Genomic DNA, 8622 nt, shown 5'->3' on the forward strand with positions numbered 1-8622 from the left:
AGGACTTTCAAGGTAGCATTTTCCCTGCCCTCTTTAAACCGAGTTCTGGGCAAAGATAAACTTGGACTCTGTCAGTTCTGCACAGCCTGAATTGGCCAACATGGAAGACAAACAACCCCCAGATGAGCAGAGATATGGTCACCTTTGCAAAACAGCCAGTATACCCAACTATCTTGTGTATTCTCCTCCTCCTCTTCAGCGGGTGCCATGAGCCCAGCCTCAGCCCCATCTCAGTTTTCGTTCCCACATCGGACAGCCCAGTGCAAAACCTGGAACGTGATAACACCACAAGTTTGAGCTCTCTAGACAGATGGAAAATGGAGTCATGGGTCTCAGAATGAATGCCCTCAGGGGGAAAACCCACTTCAGTGCGCCAGAAGCCTGTGAGAAAGTTGTCTGGGACAAGGATCACGATTTTGCTATTTAGTTCTGTGTTTTTTCAAAGTTTGGTTTCTGGGCTGTACACCCAGTGGTGCTCAGGGCTGACTCTTCCCTCTGCACTCAGGGATCACTCCCGGCTGGCCCAGGGTCCCCTATGGCTGCTGGGGATGGAACTCGGGTCAGCTATGTTCCAGACAAGTGCCTAGCAGCTCTCTGATCTTTCTATGGTTTCGTGAAATCCTTGGAGTGGGGAAGAACTGCACTGGATTTAGGATGTGAAAAAAGTCCTTGTTCAAGGAAGGCAGTATATTGACAACCAAGCTGTTGGCGTGAGGGGATGTATCTAGAAAATATTTGAAACATGGCAGCAGCTCCAGACCTCACCAACAAGAAGTTGGAGGAATGGGAAATGAGGTTATAAAGATGTTTACTTCTTTTTTTTTTTATGTCCCTGACAAGAATACTGGCTCCTTTGGTTCTAACCTTTGCAAAAGGAGTGACTTTCTTCCTGCATCAATGCAAAGGTGGTCATTTGGGCCTCGGTTCTAACAGAAAAAGTGGTTGATGTGGGTTTTGCTGTTTTCATCAATGTCTTAGATTTTTACCTTTCTGTTAACTAGGGAATGCATAAGATAGTAACGTAGGGCTTTGCTGTTTCAAAGAAAACACGGAAGGGTGCTTACATCTATACAAAGGAAACGTTGATCTGGGTCTCTGCCCTTGGAAAGAGAATGGTTAATTTAGGTTTTGCCTTTTCTGATCAAGTGGTAAAGGTTTTTTCCTTAGAGAAAAACAAGAAGTATCAGATCTGTGCCCGAAACGAAAGAATTGGCTTTTTTGGTTCTGCTCTTGTCTGACGCAAAAGAAACTGGAGCTTCTATATAACCCTTCTCAAACGGGTGGAGGGTCACCACGGACCCTGAGAAAGAGCCAGACAGTCTTTCAGTTGCCCTGAGCAAGGTCCTGGGACAGGATATTGGAATTCAGTGGGAAATTGAGCCCCCAAGACTTTGCGCCCTGACTCAGTGCTCTTAGGGTCCTGGGGCCCCGTGCCGGCTGGGCAGCCACGCTCTGGGTTCTGGGACCAGTGTGCCTGTTGAAAGAGCACTTTGGTGCCCTGAAATCTTCACTCCTGTCCTGGCTCAAAACCTGGTGGCTCTGAGGACCGCCTTCAGCTCCCTGACCCCTGCAAAGAATTTCTGTTTTCTCTGGACCCCCATTGTTTGCCTCTGCACCCCTAGACTCTGTCCCTGAGGGATGGGGGGAGCATCAAGGACCCCGGAAGCCGTCTTTGCCTCCTTGTCTGTGAAACCTGCAGGCAATTATGCAAAGCTGGGGTTCTGCTTGTGAGCTGTGTCTAAGCCAGATCCCTTTTCTTCTAGGGGTTCTGATATTGGCTGTTTGGTGAATTTTTATTTTTTGAGACATGACTATGAACCTTTATTGATTAATTGAATGTTTATTGGTTAATTGGTGAAGACTGGATGGGGGGACTTACCAGTCCTCTTCAGTTTCAGAGTAAGAGGGATCTTGTTCAGACTCCCCGTCATCTGGATTGTTTTCTTGGTAAGAGTATTCGGAGTCGGATTGGTTGTTCCATGAACCATTTGCTTTATTGGTTCACCCGCTGTTCCAGAAGAAGACCTTTGATTTCTGTAGTAATCGTCCCTTAAATGGTAGGCTTCTTTGAGGCTTTGAGGCAGGATGTAATATTTCAAAAGGGCTGGTGTTCTTCTGCGCTGAGGTTATTCCAAAGATCACTATTCACTATTCGGGGTGAGGGTGTTGGGATCCTTCACCCTGTGTTTGTGGATGGGATCTGTGTGGGGAGGGATAGACCTGGTGCCGGCTCTGCACCGGCAGCGTGGTGAATACAGAGCACTGTGGAGAGCTTTCTGGGGGGAGCTGCAGGCGAGGGTGGGGGCACCCATCACTCATGCACCCCTGGGGTGATACAGAGTGGGGGGGAGCGCAGGAAGTGGACCTCAGGCCAGCTCCACTCAGCAGCTCAGGGGGTTCACAGAGCAGGGGAAGGTGGAGATTGGAACTGATGGTGATGGAGGGTCCACCCACCAGCACTGGAAAGGCCACAGGCGAGAAAAGGCTGCCTCAGGAGCCCACCCATGTGACAGGAGGGGCCCAGCACCATGGTCACAGACACTGCCTTTTCCCCGACTCATGAGACAGGCTTCCAACCATGGAACAATCTTCCTGGCCCTTGTGTCTCCTGTCCTTGGGTGTTAGTTGAGATCATTTTTAAATGATTGGTGAGCGCACTGGGGTCTTTGAACCCCCCTGAATATAATGCGGCGGGGTGTGATGCTGGGGACAGAACTCAGACAGCACCTGTGCATCAACTGGCGGGGGTGGGGGGGTGTGGATCGGAAGTGCCTCTGCAAAGGGGTTTTGTTCTTTCACTTGCACACACCTGACGGGATAGAGTTGGAGGGTGGGGCAGGGACCTGCTCCGCCTGGCGGTTCGCCCCACCCTACACACGGATGCTCAGATGGCATCCTTAGCAGCCCTGGGAGGGCATGGGGAAGTTTCCCTCACATGTGTCTGGCTGTGGTGGGCACAGGTGAGGGTTGGGTAGCACCGTCTCTGCTCAGGCAGCCCTTGTGTGCTCAGATCACCTGGCGCAGGGCGGGGGGGGGGGGGTGGGGGGAATCTTTCCAACATGGCTCTGCGAGGGCTTTGGGGTGCTTCAGTCACCCACACCTGGACTGCAGAGTTGTGGGGTGCCCAGCCCAGGTTGTCTCAATTCTGGCTGCTTCAGCACCTGGAGCGCGGGTGAGATGGGGGTGCTGGGGTCCTCCCTGCCATCCTCAGTGGGAGGAATCTGGTGACTCAGACTGGACTGGCTCTGCCCCACTCTCCCACGCTTACTACATGCTGGTGTGTCTGAAAGCCACCAGTGAGGGCCCTGGGGTCCTCTTCCTGATGGGCATATGGCTGGGTCTGGGTGGGGCAGGCAGGAGTGGTGCCAGTCAGGCTAGAACGGTTCCGGTGCATCACAATTTTGTTCTGAATTGCCTCTGTCCTCGGTATCAGGGTCCTTCTCTCAGTGTCTGGGATACCTTTGGGCTGTCAGACTATGGCCAGTTCCATTCAGACACCCTGGTGCACTCAGCATTCTGAAAGGGGACCTTGGGAGGGTTCTGGGGGCCTTACTGAGCTCACTGGGATGGAGTGTGGTTGCAGGGGGCGGGGGGTGGGCAGGCTGTGGCTGCTGGGCTGAGCCAGTCCAGCCAACCACAGAGCATGGGCGGAGTAGAGAGTTCGGACATGGTTATGGAGAGGGAGAGCAATGGTACAGTGGGGAGAACTCTGGCCTTGCACACAGCCAACCCGAGTTCGATCCCCAGCATCCCACAGGGTCCTCTGAGCACCGTCAGGTGTGATTCCTGAGTGTGGGGCCAGGAGTCAGCTCTGAGCATCGATAGTTGTGGCAGTAACTGCCCAACAATATAATAAATGAACAAAATAGATGACTGGTCATGGCTCGAAACTTACCAGTGCAAAGGAAGAAAGAGGGCAATTCAGAATAAAATTCTGCATGCACTTACGGAATGGGAGGCAGCTGTGGCTGGGCTCTGCTCAGCAGCCCAGAGCACACAGCGCAGGGGAAGAGGAGCATTTTGAAATATTGTCAGATCAGTTGCAGTTCACTTGCAGGATGGGGCCCGGATGGGGATGGTATGTGGGCGGGGCTGGACTGTCTGTGCCTGAGCTGCCCCCAGTTCTTGGGAGGGGGGTTTGCCTCCTTCCCACAGGGGGTGCAACTGGATTACTCTGCTCTGCTGGTTCAGCTCAGGCAACCCCGGCAGCCAGAGTGTGTGGGGGAATAGGGTGTCAGTGTTAAGGGGTGCCAGGTGAGGTGCTGGGGTCCTCTTCCTGCAGGCAGGACTTCATTTGCGTGGGATGGAGTTAGGGAGTATGGGTGGGTCCGGCACTGTGCTCACAGAACACTGGGGAGGAAATGGTTTCCCAATATGGCTCTGGCGAAGGAGTTGGGGTCCTTCCCTCATGCGCACCCGAATTGCACACGAGTGGGCTGCGGAGCTGGGCATGGCTCAGACCAGACCAGACCAGCACAGAGCACAGCAGAAATAGGGTGTTAGGTAAAGGCTGTAGCAGAGGCATTGGGGTCCCCTCTTGCATGCACCTGGATGGGATACATTTGGGACTGGAGGTGGAACTGCTCTGTCCTGGTACCACCTGTGCATGAAAGGTTCCTTTTTCAGTTTCTTTTTTTTTCTTTTTGAGTGTTTGTTTTTCTTTTGGGCCATATCCAGCAATGCTCAGGGCTGGCTCTACACTCCGGGATCACTCCTGGTGGGCTCTGGGGACCACCTTGAGTGCCCGAGCTCACATGGGCTAGCCACGTGTAATGCCCTAACCAATGGACTATGTCTCCGGCCCTGTTTTTTTGTTTTATTGACAACACGGGGGCAGTTGGAGGCCCGAGAGAGAGCATGGTGGGTAAGACGCTTGCCTGGCACGTGACCAGCTGGGATTCAGTTCCTGGCATCCCATTTTATCTCGAGCAAGAGTCCTGACTGATTGCAGAGCCAGGAGTCAGGCTTGAGCATCGCCGGGTGTGGCCCCCCCAAACAAACAAGAAAGGGCTCTGGTGAGTGTGTGGGTCTTTTTCTCATGGGCATGTGGGTTGTTGTTGGTTCTGCCAGTTCCGCTCAAGGGTGTGGCCCCCCCCAAACAAACAAGAAAGGGCTCTGGTGAGTGTGTGGGTCTTTTTCTCACGGGCATGTGGGTTGTTGTTGGTTCTGCCAGTTCCGCTCAAGGGTGTGGCCCCCCCCAAACAAGAAAGGGCTCTGGTGAGTGTGTGGGTCTTTTTCTCACGGGCATGTGGGTTGTTGTTGGTTCTGCCAGTTCCATCATGGGATGTATCTCTTAGGGTTCTGTCCTTGCACCCGATACGTGAGACAGGAGAGAGGTGGGCCGGGACTGCCCATTGTGGTGTCTGGTGAATGCAGGGCAGCGGGGAGAAGAATTTTCCAAAACAGCTTGCAATGGGGAGGTGGGAGACGGGGAAATGACACAGAGACCCTTCACTCAAGCGCTCTTGGGAGGCATTGGGGTGGGATGTCAGTCTCTTTCAGGCTCCAGGCCGGTACCCGTGGATGCTCACAGGGCACTGGGAAATTTGTGGCTTCTCTTCCGAATGACAGTGTGGCAGTCTCACTGTATCACTGTATCACTGTATCACTGTCATCCCCTTAATCACCGATGTGCTAGAACGGGCGCCAGTAAAGTCTCTATTCATCTATTCATCCCAGTCCTGATATTTTAGTAGCTTCTCCTTAACGTACTTCCCTACACTTCCCTATTGGAGGCTCTTTCAGGGTCAGGGGAATGAGACCCTTTATTGTTACTGTTTTGGCATATTGAATACGTCACGAGTAGCTTGCCATGCAAAGTGTGGCAGTGATAAGAATATATACTTATACAAGGACAATCCCCCTGGGTGTGGCTCTCAGCTCCTTAAGACAGCGCAAAGCTTTTTGCGGCGACCCCCAAAGGGTGGCCGTCACATCCTGGGATGTTAGGAAACAAGAGGGCAGGTCAGGGAGCACAAAGGTCGATCCAAAGGTCACAAGCAGCAGACGCAGTCATAGGCCTTACACACTAAAGCATATACTGGAGGTACCTGCCCCATCCAAAGTGGGAGGAAATGTCATGGGCATTAGCCCAAGGGTATGGAGAAAGGGAAGGGTGACTTTGCCTGTACCCCAATCTCACCAGGAGGCTATCAGTGGCTTCCAGTCCCTGTCGCATGCTAGTGTAGCCCAAAGGTATCTGTTCATTCTAGGAACAGGAAGAGCCTCAAACCGATTGTTTAGGGTCTTGACGAATAAGTCTGACCATAGTGTAGGTGGGTGGCCATGCAGTCTTTTGACATCCCATGGAATCCAGTCGGTAATGGCTCTAGTCCAGCAGTCGTCTCCAAATCTCATTACGTGTCCAGCCCATCTGATTTTCGACGCCTTGTCAAACGAGACAGCGTCCCTGATTCTTGACCGTCCACAGAGGTCAGAACTCCGGATTCTTTCTCTCATTTGAGTGAAACGTGATACTCCAAGCATAGCTCTTTCGCTTCCTCTTTGGGAGACCCAAATAGTGTTCTCATCCTGTTTTCGTAGGACCCAGGTCTCTGAAGTGGAAAAAGAATACGGGTTTACTGATCTGTTTGTTTGGGGGCCACATGATTCGTGCTCTGAGATAACTCCTGGCTCTGAGCTGGAGGATTATTCCCAGGATAATCGAAGGTGATCCAACTCAGGTTGACTGTGTGCAAGGCTACTGCCTTACCTGCTGTATTGTCACTCTTTTCACAGGGACTAAGGTTTGGGGTGCATATGTCAGAGTTGAAAAATCTGTGCTCCCCAAAACCCCCCAGGGCCGATTTCCGATCTCCCAGTGTTCTCTTGCCGGTCATAAATTATTTTACTTACCTCAGGTCTCTTTCTCATTCCTGTCACCCTGAGTCCTGCAACTCCAGAGAGCATCTAATCCACTGTCAGATAAACTGGCTCAGCTGCTGTAAATAGGGTCAACTTCTTGGTCCCACCATAGTCAAGGAACGCAGGGGCCCCAGGAAAACTCAGCACCCCCCTTTGTCTGCAGGAAGTCCATTCCGAAGATGGAACTTTGCTCTTGATCCTGAAAGGATTTGTGGGTACCAGCTGCCAGGGGTAGGGAGTGTGAGCGTGTGTGTGTGTGTGTGTGTGTGTGTGTGTGTGTGTGTGTGTGTGCTCATGGAGAGCTGGGAGTGGGAGGCAAGTTAGCAAATAACAGGAACACCCCCCAAAACACTCTCTTTGCCCTTCACCCTTGGCCACAGAGAGAGCAGGGTATCAAAGAACGTGACCACGTGTTCGTGACTGTGAATAGTAACAATGGGAAGCTCAGAAGCCAGGGAGCTTATAAGGGACAGTCCCATATAGACCCAGCAAGAGATGCAGCAGGGCCCAACAGGGGGGACACAGGGGACAGATTTCAGACCAGGACAGAGAAGGGCGCAGAGACAAGACCAGGTCATCACGCACTGGAGAAGAGCAGATAGTGATGGACAGGACTAGGCCATCGTACACTGGAGGCGAGCAGACGGTGAGGGACAGGACAAGGACATCGTACTCAGGACCAGCCATCGCAGGACAGGACGAGTGACGTCATACACGGGGAGAAGGAGATGCTTGGACTTTGTGGCGGGCAATGTACACTTTTCTTTTCCTTGATTGACTTGAATGTATAGTAAACTCACTTCTTAAGCCTTTGAATTTTGTGTGGAAATGGTTCATTCAGTTGTCCTAGAGACTCAGGAATGCGTCCACTCTCGGGGTAACTGGACTCCCTAAGGTACAGACCTCTCCAGAAAGTGCCGCCTCTGTAGAGGTGTGACAACACAGTCCTGAGAGCGTCCCCCCGTCCTTTAGTCTCCCTTGTCCCGTGCTTCCGCTAGAGTTCATCAACTCCAGATCTGTTTCCTGGGTTTCTTCATGCAAATGTAAGCGTGCATTTGTCATTCCCTGTCTTTGTGTTCGAGAGATTGTATACTCTCTACAGAGTGTGGGTGCAGGGCTGCCTTCCTCCCTCACTCTATTCTGGAGATGTTCCAGCGAAGGAAAAGTCCTTCAGCCCTGTGCATGCTCCCATGCTTCACTGGGCAGTCCCACCAGTTTGCATGTTAAATTAGATAAGAGCCAAGTGAGTGCTCTGGGTGCCAGAAACCCAGGTTCGATCCTGGCACTGCCTGGTCCCCCACACACTGTCAGGAATGACAGGGCTGAAAGCCTTGAATGCCACTGGATGTGGCCAGAAAATAAAGGGTTAAAAAAGAAATTGGACTAACCCATTTTTGTTTTTTTTTTAAATTTTTGTTTTTTTTAAAAAATTATGTTTTAACAAATTATTTCGCAATGCCTTTTCAGCAGGTCTGATTTTGGGGTGTAAACTCTAAACAATAACAGTGCATCTTTTGTTAAAACAAACAATCTAATCAAAGTAGATAGAGTGCTAATTAGAATTCATCTGCCTCACAGGCTTTGGGAGGGGTGGGAAGGGGGTATATTGGGGTTCTTGGAGGTGAAAAATAAATACTGGTGAAGGGAAATGTGTTTGATCATTGCATGACCGAGACGTAAACCTGAAAGCTTTGTAACTTTTCTCACAGTGATTCAATTTTTTAAAAAATTATGTTTTAATAGAATCGCAGTGAAATA

Source organism: Sorex fumeus, unplaced genomic scaffold (genome assembly GCF_029834395.1).
Source record: "Sorex fumeus unplaced genomic scaffold, SorFum_2.1 ptg000019l, whole genome shotgun sequence".
Lineage (NCBI taxonomy): Eukaryota > Metazoa > Chordata > Mammalia > Eulipotyphla > Soricidae > Sorex > Sorex fumeus.